We start from the raw sequence: 17029 nt of genomic DNA, 5'->3' as shown, positions 1-17029 counted from the left end.
GTCTACGAAAGATCCTCGGCATAAAGTGGCAAGACAGGGCCTCCAACCTCCAGGTCCTAGAGAGGAGCGGCCTGCCCAGCATTGAAAGCCTGCTGATCAGTGCCAGCTACGCTGGACAGAACACGGTGTCCGCATTACAGACAGCAGAATCCTGAAGATGCTACTGTATGGCCAGCTGAAGGCCACCGCGAACTTGGAAGACCCTGCAAGCACTTAAAAGACACATTGAAGACAAACCTGAAAGCCTGTGACATAAATATCGCTTCCTGGGAAACTGATGCCCTTGACCGCTCTCGCTGGAGGATGCTGTGCTCTAGTGGCATAAAGACGTTTGAAAACAAGAGAACGCTGGCGTGAGCGAAGGAAGCAGGGCTCAACTTCTGCAGACGTTTTCCCTTGCAACACCTGTGGGAAGTGCTGCACATCCAGAATCGGCCTCTTCTCCCATATGAGGACACACACTGACAGATAAGCCTGCCTGCCTACTGACCGTCGGTCCGACGGGAGACTCCATCACATTTCTGACTGCCCTCTTCATGACGAAGAATGAAGGTGGAACAGAGACTCTTCACTAAGTTTCTGCTCCCCGTCAACTTCAACCTTTTTTGTGACGAAGCAAAATTTTCTTACTGACAAGAACACTGCCCTCTCCAACGATGAAAAGACATCAAACCATGTTAAACTCAGAACACACAACCCATATCTCCAACGTGATATCAGTCTACATTAGGGATTGGAACCCGTGGATACTCACATGAGGGGCGCATTGCCACCAGGCCACTGCTCCATCTGTGACACTGGCACGGCGAATGGTGTTCCCTTGGCTTCAGTTCTCTGCTGTCACTTCATTATTTGGGTTGCTTCTGTCACTTCATTGTGTGGGTTGTTTCAGTTCTCTGCTGTCCCTTCATTCTGTTCCCAACTCAGCAGCAGCTTTTTTCTGTTTGCCTTCGTGGGCTGCACGTCCAACTTTCACTCTTTGTTAGGCTGCACGTCCAACGTTCACTCTTTGTTAGGCTGCACGTCCAACTTTCACTCTTTGTTAGGCTGCAAGTCCAACGTTCACTCTTTGAGAGGCTGCAAGTCCAACGTTCACTCTTTTGAGAGGCTGCAAGTCCAACGTTCACTCTTTGTTAGGCTGCAGGTCCAACGTTCACTCTGTTGGGCTGCAAGTCCAACGTTCACTCTTTGTTAGGCTGCAGGTCCAACGTTCACTCTTTGTTAGGCTGCAGGTCCAACGTTCACTCTTTGTTAGGCTGCAGGTCCAACGTTCACTCTTTGCACGAGTGGGATTTTAGGTATATAACTGTTTTAACCCCGCCGTTACAAGTTATACACCATTTTGGGGGAGTAGGTTTGTTGAATATATTAGCATTTCCACGACCAACTGAACGTTGCCATGGGTTACATGATCTTTAATGATTATAAGTGTTTGATCTTGCGCATTTGAAAACGTATGAAATGGATTAAGATGCATATAAAGAAACGTTATTCTAAAATCAGAAAACCTCCACATTTTCAGTTTCTCATAGAGGCTTCATTGCGTTTGAACGGATCCATATGCACTTCACCACATCTGCTATGGAGATGCCTGACCAATGCGCTTTTTCAGGCCTTACACAACAGACTGTTTTGAACCACAAAGGGTGTGATGCCTGCACTGACAAAGGAAAGACAAGAGGCAAGGCCTTCAAGACTCACTTGTGATAAATTAAGTCCCCTAGCATTAGAGTAATTTCCCATTTTTACTATCTGCACCAAAACGTTTGCAAATAAAAATTCCATGCTTAGCAAAAGAAGTTCCTGTTTAAACAAAAAATGACGACTCTTGTTGTGTCAGAATAAGAGGTGAAAGTGCCAAGTTTAGAGAATATAAAAAATATAAATATAACAGTAAATGCAGTTTGCATATAATTAGGCTTTTTTAATTTTTTGTGCCCATCCCATAGGTGCAGTTTTGTTTTAAACAAGATGACTAGAAAGAACTGAATTTTTCCTATTTTTATGCCAAATTTGGTGTCAACTGACAAAGTATTTGCAGAGAAAATGTTAGTTTACCACGGACACACAGACACGGACACACACACACACACACACTGACAACCGAACACCGGGTTAAAACAGGCTCACTTTGTTTTCACAAGTGAGTCAAAAAAGCACAAAATAGTACATTTTAAAGAACTCCAGTAATGTTGGTGTGATATTTTTCTTTCATTTTCGCAGGAAATTTGTCTTGATAATCCTTTGCAATAGGTTTTCTTGAAAATCTTTTCATGTTTGTTGAAAATCTTTTTCATGTTTATTCATTTGACTCCAAGTTTGGGACTTGGGAATGACGAGCGACGGACTGTTTATTATTCCCCTGTATTGTTTCACTCCACTCTTCATAGAACAGATATTCTATTACCTGATGGAATGTGGTTGTGTGTTGTGTTGATATCAACTTTATCATTGTTGATGATCGATTATGGTTGATGTATTTTTCTGCATCTTCTGTCATAATCATAATTATTAGAACACACATTGCCATGTTTCATAGTTAACTTATCTGGAGAACAAATGTACACGAAAACATTGCGGGGTTGTTTTCCACATTTTCACTGTAGTTTCTTTTGATAAAATAGTCAATATCAGTATCTACTTCGTCTATTGACTGGGACACGAAAAGTGGCGTGTTTTTATTTTTTTAATTTTTTTTAAAGACCTCATTGGTGGAAAGATCTAGCCACTGGAATGATTCAGTGTGAGGATTTGGAAGCCCGTGAATGAGTATGTAGTGTTTGTTGTTTGATAATGGGCAGTACTGATGACTAGTTACCTTTGCCTTTTGTGTACATGTGCAACTCCTCCTCACTATAAACAGTCATCGCGCAAGTCATCAGTCATCCTTCATCCCATACCATCATTTTCCCCAAGCTCTGTGGCGACAGGCGAACGACGAAGCGACAGTTGTGGGTACACTGGCAGTCGTAGCCGCGGATCTGCACACAGGCGGCTCAGGCCATAGGGTCGTTTTTCACCGACTGGAGCAGCGGTGGAGATCGGCAGCACCCTGAGCGACTGAGCAGCCCTCTTCAGGACAGCACTGCTCACCTCCATGGCACGAGGAAGGGGCTAGAAAAGGTGCCCTAAACATTGCCTGCTCCACACCACCCTAGTCAGCATACCGCGGCTGACGGGGACCCTACTCAAGCGGTCGACACACAAAGGAAAGAAAGAAGAAAACAAGGAGCTCCCCATTGACCATTGCCACATGGAACGTGCGTACGCTTCTGGACAGAGGCGACTCAGACGACAGAGACGCACAGCACTCATTGCGAGTGAACTAGCCAGGTACAACATCGACATCGCTGCCTTAAGTGAAACCAGACTGGCAGAAGAAGGCGTACTCTGTGAGCGAGGCGCAGGCTACACCTTCTTTTGGAGTGGTCGTGGACCTGAAGAGAGACGTGAGGCTGGAGTTGGCTTTGCAGTGAAGACAACCCTCGTTGGCAAGCTGGATGGCCCCCCGAAAGGAGTGAACGATCGCCTGATGACAATGAAACTCCCTTTATGCAACGGGAAGAAGTTTACCACCATTGTCAGCGCCTACGCGCCCACCATGACAAACCCGGATGAGATCAAGGACAAGTACTACGAGGACCTGAACGCTGTCATCACCACTGTTCCCAACGCAGACAAGCTCATCATTCTTGGTGACTTTAACGCGAGAGTTGGCTGTGACAGCACCTCCTGGGAAGGCGTGATTGGGAAGCATGGGGTTGGTAACTGTAACAGCAATGGTCAACTACTACTCCGGTCACGTGTCGAGCACGACCTTCTTATCACAAACACCGTCTTCTGCCTCCCTACCCGTCACAGGACGTCATGGATGCATCCTCGCTTTGGGCATTGGCATCTCATCGACTTTGTCATCGTCAGGAAGAGGGACAGGCAGGACGTACGAGTCACGAGGGCCATGTGCGGCGCCGAGTGCTGGACAGACCACCGCCTTATCGCCTCCAAATTCAACCTCCGCATCCAGCCCAAGAGACGGCCTCAGGGCATGAAAGCACCCAAACGCCAGAATGTCAACAAGCTGGAGCTAGGCAACATCAAGCAGAGCTTTGCTGACACCCTTGAGGAACGCCTTGAGTCCACCGTGCTGGACAACCAGAATGTGGAGGCAGCATGGGGCGCACTGCATGAGACGGTATACAACACTGCCATGGAGTGCCTTGGGCCTTCTGCCAGGAAGCACAGACTGGTTTGATGAGAACTGCACTGAGATCAAGCAGTTGCTGGAAGACAAACGCCAAGTCTACAGACCCCACATTGAAGATCCCGAGCCACAGTCAAAGAAAGACATACTGAAGAGCACACGCAGCACCATCCAGCTGAAACTGCGGCAGATGCAGGATTCCTGGTTGAGCAACAAAGCTGATGAGATCCAGGGCTTTGCAGACAGGAACGACATGAAGAACTTCTATAACGGCCTGAAAGAAGTCTACGGTCCCACCACCTCCGGATCTGCTCCACTCCTCAGTGCTGATGGTTCTACCGTAATCACTGACAAGGACAGGATCCTTGAGAGATGGACTGAACACTTTGACAGCATGCTGAACCGCCCTTTCACCATCAATGATGAAGCCATCGACCGACTCCCCCAGGTGCCAGTCAGTGAGTCGTTGGATGCCATTCCAACTTTGGAGGAGACCCAGAAAGCTATCCGTCTGCTATCCAATGGCAAAGCTCCTGGCTCAGACTCCATTCCAGCTGAGGTCTACAAAGAAGGTGGTATGGCGCTGACTGAGAAGCTTCATCAGCTGTTCTAGCTCATCTGGCAGCATGAGGCAGTTCCACAGGACTTCAAAGACGCTTCCATCATTCACCCGTACAAGCGCAAAGGAAATCGTCAGGCCTGTGACAACCACCGTGGAATATCCCTGCTGTCCGTCGCAGGCAGGACTCTGGCCAGAGTGCTACTCAACCGTCTCATAGCGCACCAGTGTGGCTTCCGGAAAGAACGCGGGACTATCGACATGGTGTTTGCTGCCAGGCAGCTCCAGGAGAAGTGTCAGGAACAGAACGCCGACCTTTACTCCACCTATGTCGATCTGACCAAGGCTTTCGATACTGTTAGCAGAGATGGCCTTTGGAGAATCATGGCGAGGTACGGATGTCCCAGAAAGTTCATCACCATCATACGGCAACTACACGATGGCATGCTGGCCCGAGTCCAAGACAACGGAGAGACTTCAGAAACATTCCCTGTCTCCAACGGAGTCAAGCAAGGGTGTGTTCTTGCCCCCACCCTGTTCAGTCTCATGTTTTCAGCCATGCTGACCGATGCTTCAGAAACGCTGACGTAGGCATTGGCATCAGGTACCGCACAGATGGTTCACTCTTCAATCTCAGGAGGCTTCAAGCAAAAGCCAAGGTGAGACAGACACCGTCAACGACTTCCTGTTTGCTGATGACTGCGCTCTCAACGCTGCCTCTGAAGCTGACATGTAACACAGTGTCAAGTTCTCTGCTGCCTGTGACAACTTTGGCCTCACAATCAGCACAAAGAAGGCTGGGGTGATGCACCAGCCAGCTCCAGGAAAGCCTTACGTTGAACCAAACATCAACGGGCAACGACTGAACGCGGTGGACAAGTTCACATACCTGTGCAGTACACTCTCTCGCACAGTTGTCATCGACAAGGTGAATGCCAGACTCGCCAAAGCCAGCGCTTTGGAACAGGAGAGGCATCACCCTGGAGACGAAGCTCAAAGTATACAAGCCATAGTTCTCACCACACTGCTCTATGGATGTGAATCATGGACGGTCTACAAACGCCACGCCAAAACGCTGAACCACTTCCACACCACCAGCCTCAGAAAACTTCTCGGCATAAAGTGGCAAGAGAAGATCCCTGACACAGAGGTGCTCACTCGTGCAAACTTGCCCAGCATCTACACCATCTTGATGCAGGCCCAGCTGCGCTGGGCAGGCCATGTAGTTCGCATGTCAGACCACCGGCTCCCCAAGAAACTGCTGTACGGCGAACTCCAATATGGTAAGCGCTCCCACGGAGGCCAAAAGAAGCGCTTCAGAGAAAGCTTCTCTGAAGGCCTTCACCATCAGCCACGACACATGGGAGCTGAATGCAATGGACAGACCAAAGTGGCGTTCAGCTGTCCACAAAGGCGCCAAATCCTGTGAGGCCAACAGAATCGCTGCAGCAGAGCAACGCAGACAGGCCAGGAAAAGTAGTGCCAGCATGTCCCCAACAGCCGCCACCATCCCCTGTCCACACTGCGTCAGAACCTTCCGGGCGCGGATTGGCCTGACCAGTCATCTGCGCACCCACAGAGCCCAACTCACCCACCCCCAGGATGACTAGATGGTCCTCGTCGATTCCGACGGACGAACCACACATTACAAATTGTGAACCATCAGCACCCAACTTTTTTTTTTCCCCCGCACTGACATATCTTTACGCGCGCGCGCGCGTGTGTGTGTGTGTGTGTGTGTGTGTTTGTCGATCCCGACGGACGAACCACAAACATGAGCCACGAGCATTAAGTACGTGACTTCTGATTGGGATCAGCCTGGGCCACACGCAGTGAGGGGCAGTCTTCATCCCCAGGCAGCTGACCTGTGTGGGTCACACATGGTGTTTCATTTGATCAGAGAAATTGTGCAGAAATTCAGGGCTGGGAACGTTTAAGTATTTTATGTTTTTAATCGGATTTCCGTATTGAGGTATTGACGTTTTTTGTGAATTATTTTTGTTTCATTTCATTTCTGTATTCAAACAAGCCCAACAATGAAACAGCCCCTGGACCCCGGCCAGACTTTTCATTATTGTAAGCATCAGTCACTCCAACCCATGGACAGTGCAAATTTCAACCAAGAGAAGCTAAGCACAAGTGATGTCTGCTTGCAGTCTGATTGACCATGATGAAGTGAGGAAAGAGACCATATGTGAGCGTTGTATGGATATTATGGATATGTCAGTTCTGCATGAAACTTGGTCACAGGCGGGCACACATCAAGACACGGTGCAGTAAATACAGGAAACAAAATGTGACCAATCTATTAATACAGAGCTGTTAGGAGCGCTCAAGGCCTGACTAAGCGCGTTGGATTACGCTGCTGGTCAGGCATCTGCTTGGCAGATGTGGTGTAGCGTATATGGATTTGTCCGAACGCAGTGACGCCTCCTTGAGATACTGATACTGTTAGGAGCGGTCCAAAAAGAAAGCAATCAAAGCAGTAAGCAGAGTTTGATGTTTCCTGTTACGATTGTAACATTATTAGTTGAACTTGAAATACATGCTTCAAAACATCATCCATCCCAATGGTCGCAGTAGAAGGATAAAGAGGAAAACTGTCCAGGTCTCACTGTAACTGTGAACCTTGTTGAGATCAACCTTGTTGATACTGTTCTCCAGCTTCAGTGGACATTTAAAGGTACCGTTGTTCCATCTCAGATCTGTCTTTCACTGCCAGCTCCAAGAAGCACTGCATTCCTCTTTCCAATAAATACATCTTTTAATCTGTTCGAATTAATATAACTGTCCTCAAAGGACACTTCAAAATGCTTGTTTCAGAATTACCGTATTGCTGGTGATGCAATAAATACATCTTTTAATCTGTTCGAAATACAGCTGTCCTCAAAGGACACTTCAAAATGCTCGTTTCAGAATTACCTAATTGTTGGTGATGCAATAATTATATCTTTTAATCTGTTCGAAATAATACAGCTGTCCTCAAAGGACACTTCAAAATGCTTGTTTCAGAATTACCTTATTGTTGGTGATGCAAAACATCATGGTCACGTGGTCGTTCTTATAAAGAGAATCCTGGATTTTTCTTTCTGACGTGCAGTTTGTACTGAGTGGGTTCTAAAGCAAATTGCATGTATTCTTCTCATTCTTGTATTGATGGATAGAACTTCAAAAACACAACATACAAGCAGTCAGAAAGAAAGATATATCGAGCAAGTTACACAGTGTTTTCATGTTTATTTTCATTGGCAACTAGTTTGTTCTAGACAACAACCAACACTGTTTATGAGAATTGCTTCTCAAAGGGGGAATAGCTGAGGATAGTGGTGGGTCACATAAAACTGCTTCACTCGACACAAAATTTGCAGGCGATAAGGCAAAGTTGTAGGCCTTGACAGGAAGACACGACAAAAACTGCAGGTCGTGACAGAATGTTGAAGGTATAGGGTCTTGACACTAACATGTAGGTTTTCACATGATACAACTTGCACGTCTTGTTGCAGCTGCAAGTCATGATAGCTGATACAACGTTGCAGGTCTTGAAGCGAATGCATAAAGCAAGTGGCATCAAACAGCTTAAACAAAACACTTTGTGAAAATGATGCACAGTCACGTCACAATGGCCGTTGTGTGTTCAATTGAAGCCAAAGAAAGTGAAAATGATGCACAGTCATAATGGCCGTTGTGTGTTCAAATGAAGCCAAAGAAAGTGAAAATGATGCACAGTCATAATGGCCGTTGTGTGTTCAAATGAAGCCAAAGAAAGTGAAAATGATGCACAGTCATAATGGCCGTTGTGTGCTCAATTGAAGCCAAAGAAAGTGAAAATGATGCAGTCATAATGGCCGTTGTGTGTTGAAATGAAGCCAAAGTGAAAATGATGCAAAGTCATAATGGCCGTTGTGTGTTCAAATGAAGCCAAAGAAAGTAAAAATGATGCAGAGTCATAATGGCCGTTGTGTGTTCAATTGAAGCCAAGGAAAGTGAAAATGACGTAGTCATAATGGCCGTTGTGTGCTCCATTGAAGCCAAAGAAACTTTTACATCATCAGACGCAGGAGGCAGAGCTTGATAATGTCCAATACTGTTTCTGGACAATTTGTTAATGTTGACAAAACCAGGTCAAAAGACTTTGGGAGAAGATTTCATAATCTCTCTCTCTCTCTCTCTCTCTCTCTCTCTCTCTCTCTATATATATATATATATATATGCACTGTTTCATTAGCCCTACCCCCGCTGTGCTCATGCCAGTCCCCCGTTCACAGCCTTGTCAGCGTTTCTATGCTACAGTCTCACATGGGAACTATTGCTGGAAGGCCACACATGAGAGGAGACCATGCACTGCTCCCGAGTCACTTCGGTGATGTTCAGTGGTGCCTGTTCTGATTCAGCATACGCAGTCGCCACGTTCTGAGAGCCCCCCACCCCTACTAATGACAATAATCGCTTTGTCACCAGCCGCCGTGACGAAGTGAACAGCGTCACGGACTGGCGGCTGGGAGGACGCGGGTTCGAATCCCAGCGGAGGTGGGATTTTCGGACCGCGGCCGACTCCTACCCAGAGTTGAGTGTGCTGTGGGCTTAAATGGGGAGACTGGGACCACACAGTCGAATATCATCCACTTCACGGATGCGTCTCTTGGTGTGTTGCTCTAATTTCCTGACCAACACTGCAAGTGTCTGTATGTCTCAGGCCTGGTTAACGTCCGGATATCATTATGACAGGAAGCAGAGTACAGCCTTGTCACGGAGTCCCAAACCAAAATGGACCTCCATTGCAGCATCATCATCATCATCATCATCTTCTTCTTCTTCCCCCTTCATCTTCTTCTTCCCCCTTCATCATCAATATAAAAAGTCGCAGATTATATGGTCTTTCATGCCCTGCTCTCGTGGCGACCTCAGTTTCGATACCCCTCCACATCCGCGTTTGGGGTGAGTATTGTCAAGGTCTTCAGTTTCGGCGGATTCGTGTGGGACTGCCATTGAAGTGACGTGGTGGCGGTCTCCACTTTGGGAGTGACGCTCACTCAGTCTGGCTCCGCGACTAAGCTATTATTGTTGTCAGTAGGGGGCTCAGTAGGTGGTGTCCTAAGTACGTTAAATCAGAACAGGCACTACCAAACGCCACCGAAGAGACTCAGCAGCAGTGCAGGGTCTCCTCTGATGTGTAGCCTCCTGGCGACCTACCATCGATAGTTCTCCATAGACTGCCGGCACTGGGACTGTGACACACTAGCCCGGGTGTGGCTGTGTATAGAGGACTTGGAATGAGCGGCGTGGGAGTAATGCTATTGAAACGGTGCAGATGATGGGGCAGCAAAAACAAACAAAAATAAACAAGAAGAAAACCCTAATCGCGTTGTTGCGAAGCCAGACTGAGTAAGCGTCCCCTGTGACGGCACCTGAGAGTTGGCACCTGTCAAACTAGAACCGAAATGCACATTACAAGAAAATTTAGAACCCTCCCAAGATGTGAACATGTCAGGATGTGGAGCCATGCTGCCCAGATCCAGGGTTGGGAAGTACAAGTGGACTTTGCACTGACAGTCAGACCTGGGTCAGGGGGGTGGATGAAGGACATGTCTGGTTTGTACAACTCTCTACTTTCTTTCATTTCATTATTTTTGTTTCTATTTTGTCAGGTCTTGGCAGTCTACCTAATTCTACAGGAATGAAAGTATCAATCAAAAATGAAAGCCACATGTATATAAAACACTGGAATAAAAAAAAAAATATATATATATATATACCCCCCATAAAAGTAGATAACAAAATCATAATTTAAGAAGTAGTGGTGCTGGTGTTTGGCAGTGCTGTCACTGTCATCTGATGAGAAGAGTGGCAAGGGGCAGGGAAGAGGAGGGATGATGGCGTGTTGGCAGAGGGCTGGGTTCACATCACGGACCTCACAGTGGCTGAATCCATCACTGTAGTCACCCTTCCGGTGGGCTCATTTCCACTGGGGACTTCACTTCCACTGTGCACTTTTCTCAGATGGTCGTATAACATCACCTGCAAACATGCAGTGCACACACGCACACACACACACACACACACACACACACACACAAACGCACACACACAAACACACACACACACATCAGTGGTTTTAGTACACTCATTATCCACTGATGCATTATTCATTTCAAAACTTCTGTTTTTTTACCATAGAAAAATAAAGGTTTATGTCTATGGTGTAGTAATCATGGGGAAATATACGATCAGATACAAACAGATCTGAATATCAACTGGGCAGAACGTAAAGTAATAAAGACGACAGGTCACGTTCTGTTTGTATTGCCAACACATGCTTTGTAAACCTGTCCGTCAACAGCGCTTGGGGTCAGAAGGTCCTGACATAACAAGGCTGAGGTCCCCATAGCCTTGTCCGGCCTCTGGGGCAGTGAATTCATATACACTGAATCAAGGGCTTGGCATGTGAAGGTGGCAGTGAATTCATACACACTGTATCTAGGGCTTGGCATGTGAAGGTGGCAGTGAATTCATGCACACTGAATCAAGGGCTTGGCATGTAAAGGTGGGGCAGTGAATTCATGGACACTGTATCTAGGGCTTGGCATGTGAAGGTGGCAGTGAATTCATGGACACTGTATCTAGGGCTTGGCATGTGAAGGTGGCAGTGAATTCATGGATACTGTATCTAGGGCTTGGCATGTGAAGGTCGCAGTGAATTCATGCACACTGTATCTAGGGCTTGGCATGTAAAGGTGGCAGTGAATTCATATACACTGAATCACGAGCTTGGCATGTAAAGGTGGGGCAGTGAATTCATGTACATTGTATCTAGGGCTTGAGATGTGAAGGTGGCAGTGAATTCATATACATTGTATCTAGGGCTTGGGATGTGAAGGTGGCAGTGAATTCATACACACTGTATCTACGGCTTGGCATGTGAAGGTGGCAGTGAATTCATATACACTGTATCTACGGCTTGGCATGTGAAGGTGGGGTTCAAACCTACACAAAAATTGACTATATTTTGGTGATAAACAATTATGTGTTGGTAGAGGAGAAAAGTGGAAAGAGGGCTTATTGACGTGCCTTGCATGCATTCTCACTATCATCTTCGGAACTGCTTTTGATAATTTCACTTTGTTAACACATGCACCTTTTTGTACAATACCCATCACCCTTCGTTCTTTCCTGCAGACACAATATGCACAGCAATCGTCACAAACCATGACAACAGACCCATCTTCCAGAGTCTGTCTGCAGTCACAAACCATGACAACAGACCGCTAATCCAAAATGATGTCTGCAGTCACAAACCATGACAACTGACCGCTAATCCTAGATGATGTCTGTAGTCACAAACCATCACAACAGACCGCTAATCCTAGATGATGTCTGCAGTCACAAACCATCACAACAGACCGCTAATCCTAGATGATGTCTGCAGTCACAAACCATCACAACAGACCGCTAATCCTAGATGATGTCTGCAGTCACAAGTCATCACAGCAGACCGCTAATCCTAGATGATGTCTGCAGTCACAAACCATCACAACAGACCGCTAATCCCAGATGATGTCTGCAGTCACAAGTCATCACAGCAGACCGCTAATCCTAGATGATGTCTGCAGTCACAAACCATCACAACAGACCGCTAATCCCAGATGATGTCTGCAGTCACAAGTCATCACAGCAGACCGCTAATCCTAAATGATGTCTGCAGTCACAAGTCATCACAGCAGACCACTAATCATATGTGATGTCTGCAGTCACAAACCGTCACAACACACCCTAATCCGGCTTTGCTGATGACACACAACTTTATCAATCGGTTTCCATAGCTGAATTTGATGCACTGGTTACTCGAACACAGGAGTGTATTCCTAGCCTAAAGGACTGGATGACTCTCAACAAGCTGCAACTAAATGTTGATAAGAATGAATTTATGATAACCTGTCCAAGTTTCGTCAACATCCTTCCTTTCCTGACTCGGTTCTGATCAATAACACACCTGTTTCACTTTCTTCTTCTGTTCGCAGTATTGGTTTCATCCTAGACCAGCCTCTTTCCTTCCAACGGCACATTTCGAATATCTGTAAAGTTGCCTATTTGGAACTGCGTAGAATCAGCTCTATCCGCCACTATCTCTCAACCGATGCAACCAAGACACTTGTATGCTCTCTGGTTCTCTCAAGATTGGATTACTGCAACTCTCTTTTGGCCGGCCTTCCCAAATATCTGTTAGACAGACTCCAACGAATTCAGAATAACGCTGCCAGACTCATTTGCAGAGCTTCTAAATTTGACCATGTTTCTCCTCTCCTTCAGTCTCTCCACTGGTTGCCTGTTTCTGATCGAATAGACTATAAGCTATCCACTCTGACCTTTTCTGCAGTCAACGGATCTGGCCCCAAGTATCTTTCTGAACTCCTCCATATCTATACCCAGTCTCGCCAGCTCCGTTCTTCCTCTGATACTCGAATTCTCAGGATACCTCACGTCAGAAGTAAGACCTATGGACACATATCGTTTTCTTTTCAATCGCCAAAGACGTGGAACAAGGTCCCTGATAACCTCCGTCATTCTGATTCCCTCGCATCTGTGTGATCGACTACGGACTTGGGCTAACAACACCGTCTCAAAGCAACCTCCTAAAATTAGAAAGAGTCCAAAATGAAGCTATGAGGCTGATCCTTGGAACAACAAAAGACACGCCCACAGAAACCATGCGATACCTGCTTGACCTTCCTTCAGTGCAGGCCAGAAACAAGTTAGAACAGGTCAAGACCTACTTCAAAGCATTAGAAAACCCTCAAAACCCACTGCATGACGCAGTCAAAGAACCAAAAGGCAGCCGCCTAGGACGAGGAAGATCATGGATGGGGCAAGCAGAAGACACAATCCAGCTAGTATGCCGACTACAAGACCTGAAAGAAACAAAAGAATGGGAGAAAACCCCCGAAAACCTCAACCAACCATCTATTCAGCGCAGTCATTTCACCCACTCTAGGAAGACATTGTCGGGAATGGCCAGAGGGCAAAACTGATGCGGAAGTGAAATTACTCATAGAAGAAAACAGTAAAGAAGAGGACATCATCATCATTATATACACAGATGGCTCAGTCACCAAAGACCAATCCGGTTGGGGATTCACTGCGAAACAAAATGGAAAAACAGTTAGGGAAGAGAATGCTGCCTACAAAGTCACAACCTCCAGCCTAACGATGGAAGTTGAAGCTGTGACACATGCCCTCCAGTGGCTATCGTCCATCCATATGCCCGGAAACCAACATGCCATGATTCTAACCGACTCAATGAACCTCATACAGAAAATTGAAAACGGAATGGGAAGCCCAGAGTGGCATAAGGCAATGTGCAACTTTCAGATTAAAACACTCACATGGTCATACTGCCCGGGATATGCAGGTGTTAAGGGAAATGAGCGAGCTGACAGACTTGCTGGTAACGCAACACCAACGAGCGGCCTACATCTAGGAAAATCGGAAATCCTCAGAAAAGTCAAAGAATATCAAAAAGAACAGGTACAAGGCCATCACACCATCGATCGCCTCAAAGAAATAAAAGCAGAGAGAGGGAGTGGCCGTAAGTCTAACATGAAAGGTAGAGCACGATGCTTTGCTAATCAAACAAATATCGGCATCATTTCCAAACCATCATATCAAGGCCTGACTAAGCGCGTTGGCTTACGCTGCTGGTCAGGCATCTGCTTGGCAGATGTGGTGTAGCGTATATGGATTTGTCCGAACGCAGTGACGCCTCCTTGAGCTACTGAAACTGAAACTGACTATGTGTGTATACATATGTATGTGTACATAACTACATGCATGTATATGAATGTGTATTGTGTGTGCGTGCGTTTATGTAAGATTGTGCCTGCCTATGTGTGCGTATGTGCTAGGGTAGCTGTTAGATACACATGTATGTTAAAATGTATGTATGCAGTGTGTGTGTGTGTGTGTGTGTGTGTGTGTGTGTGTGTGTGTGTGTAGTCACATTTTGGTGTGTATATGTAACATAGATGTAATGTTTTATGTTAACAAAGCGTTTTGTCACAAACCGTCACAACACACCCAAATCCTCAGTGCTGTCTGCAGTCACAAACCGTCACAACACACCCTAATCCTCAGTGCTGTCTGCAGTCACAAACCGTCACAACACACCCAAATCCTCAGTGCTGTCTGCAGTCACAAACCGTCACAACACACCCTAATCCTCAGTGCTGTCTGCAGTCACAAACCGTCACAACACACCCAAATCCTCAGTGCTGTCTGCAGTCACAAACCGTCACAACACACCCTAATCCTCAGTGCTGTCTGCAGTCACAAACCGTCACAACACACCCAAATCCTCAGTGCTGTCTGCAGTCACAAACCGTCACAACACACCCAAATCCTCAGTGCTGTCTGCAGTCACAAACCGTCACAACACACCCAAATCCTCAGTGCTGTCTGCAGTCACAAACCGTCACAACACACTCAAATCCTCAGTGCTGTCTGCAGTCACAAACCGTCACAACACACCCTAATCCTCAGTGCTGTCTGCAGTCACAAACCGTCACAACACACCCAAATCCTCAGTGCTGTCTGCAGTCACAAACCGTCACAACACACCCTAATCCTCAGTGCTGTCTGCAGTCACAAACCGTCACAACACACCCTAATCCTCAGTGCTGTCTGCAGTCACAAACCGTCACAACACACCCAAATCCTCAGTGCTGTCTGCAGTCACAAACCGTCACAACACACCCTAATCCTCAGTGCTGTCTGCAGTCACAAACCGTCACAACACACCCTAATCCTCAGTGCTGTCTGCAGTCACAAACCGTCACAACACACCCTAATCCTCAGTGCTGTCTGCAGTCACAAACCGTCACAACACACCCTAATCCTCAGTGCTGTCTGCAGTCACAAACCGTCACAACACACCCTAATCCTCAGTGCTGTCTGCAGTCACAAACCGTCACAACACACCCTAATCCTCAGTGCTGTCTGCAGTCACAAACCGTCACAACACACCCAAATCCTGAGTGTTGTCACTTCATGAAGGACTGGGGTGATCAGAGGACCAACCACTAAACCTTGGATTGCAACAAAACTGCCTGCAACAAGTGACAGTAAGAGGAACTTACCTGCCCAAAGGAAGAACACTGATCCCACAGCCTGGCTGTTCTGCGGCATCAGTTTTCATGCCGTCATGTTGTGGTCCTGTCTAAATTTGGTTCAGCCTTCTGTACAATACATCCTACTACACAGGCCCAGGACAGAACAGAAACTAAGAGCACAAAGAGAACAGCCTTCATTGAACACAGAGGACAGCCTTCACTGAACACAGAGAGGACAGCCTTCACTGAACACAGAGGACAGCCTTCACTGAGCACAAAGAGGACAGCCTTCACTGAGCACAAAGAGGACAGCCTTCACTGAACACAGAGAGGACAGCCTTCACTGAACACAGAGAGGACAGCCTTCACTGAACACAGAGAGGACAGCCTTCACTGAACACAGAGAGGACAGCCTTCACTGAACACAGAGGACAGCCTTCACTGAGCACAGAGAGGACAGCCTTCACAGAACACAGAGGACAGCCTTCACTGAACACAGAGAGGACAGCCTTCACTGAATACAGAGAGGACAGCCTTCACAGAACACAGAGGACAGCCTTCACTGAACACAGAGGACAGCCTTCACTGAACACAGAGGACAGCCTTCACTGAACACAGAGAGGACAGCCTTCACTGAACACAGAGGACAGCCTTCACTGAACACAGAGGACAGCCTTCACTGAACACAGAGGACAGCCTTCACTGAACACAGAGAGGACAGCCTTCACTGAACACAGAGAGGACAGCCTTCACTGAACACAAAGACGACAGTGCCATCCGACACTGATTCGGGCATTATGTTCCACCCCAAAGAGCACACACACACACACACACACACACACACACACACACACACACACACACACTCATATACACAAACACAGAGCACGTTCTGCATACCTTGGGTACAAAAATAATGCACTGTGTGACTGTAGTGCCCAAGATGACGAGTGCTGAATGAATGGCGTACTTGATGTCAGTGGGAGGGTTCATGGCCACCCCCAGCACCACGGCAGGAATGGCCAGAATGGTGGCGTTGTAGATGCACATGCCGATGAGCTTGGAGTCATTTAATTCTGGATAGTGAACCTATTGCCATCAGACAACACACACACACACACACACACACACACACACACACACATGCACGCACGCACGCACGCATGCAGA

At 46.9% G+C, this 17029-nt stretch overlaps 1 pseudogene across 1 annotated transcript in view; it reads right to left on the bottom strand.

The window, feature by feature from the left end:
* Window positions 1-8005: 8005 nt before the first annotated feature.
* LOC143283194 (gamma-aminobutyric acid type B receptor subunit 1-like) overlaps window positions 8006-17029 on the bottom strand; it is a 140340-nt pseudogene continuing 131316 nt past the window's right edge. Inside the window, exons 16-17 of the transcript XR_013055372.1 lie at window positions 16760-16948; window positions 8006-10775 (exon numbers count right to left, since the gene is read on the bottom strand). The product of XR_013055372.1 is annotated as a gamma-aminobutyric acid type B receptor subunit 1-like (transcript). The remainder of the gene's footprint in view (window positions 10776-16759; window positions 16949-17029) is intronic.

Source organism: Babylonia areolata, chromosome 6, assembly GCF_041734735.1.
Source record: "Babylonia areolata isolate BAREFJ2019XMU chromosome 6, ASM4173473v1, whole genome shotgun sequence".
Classification (NCBI taxonomy): Eukaryota; Metazoa; Mollusca; class Gastropoda; order Neogastropoda; family Buccinidae; genus Babylonia; species Babylonia areolata.
Note: the sequence above shows the minus strand (reverse complement) of the source record. Positions and strands in the feature narration are given on the sequence as shown.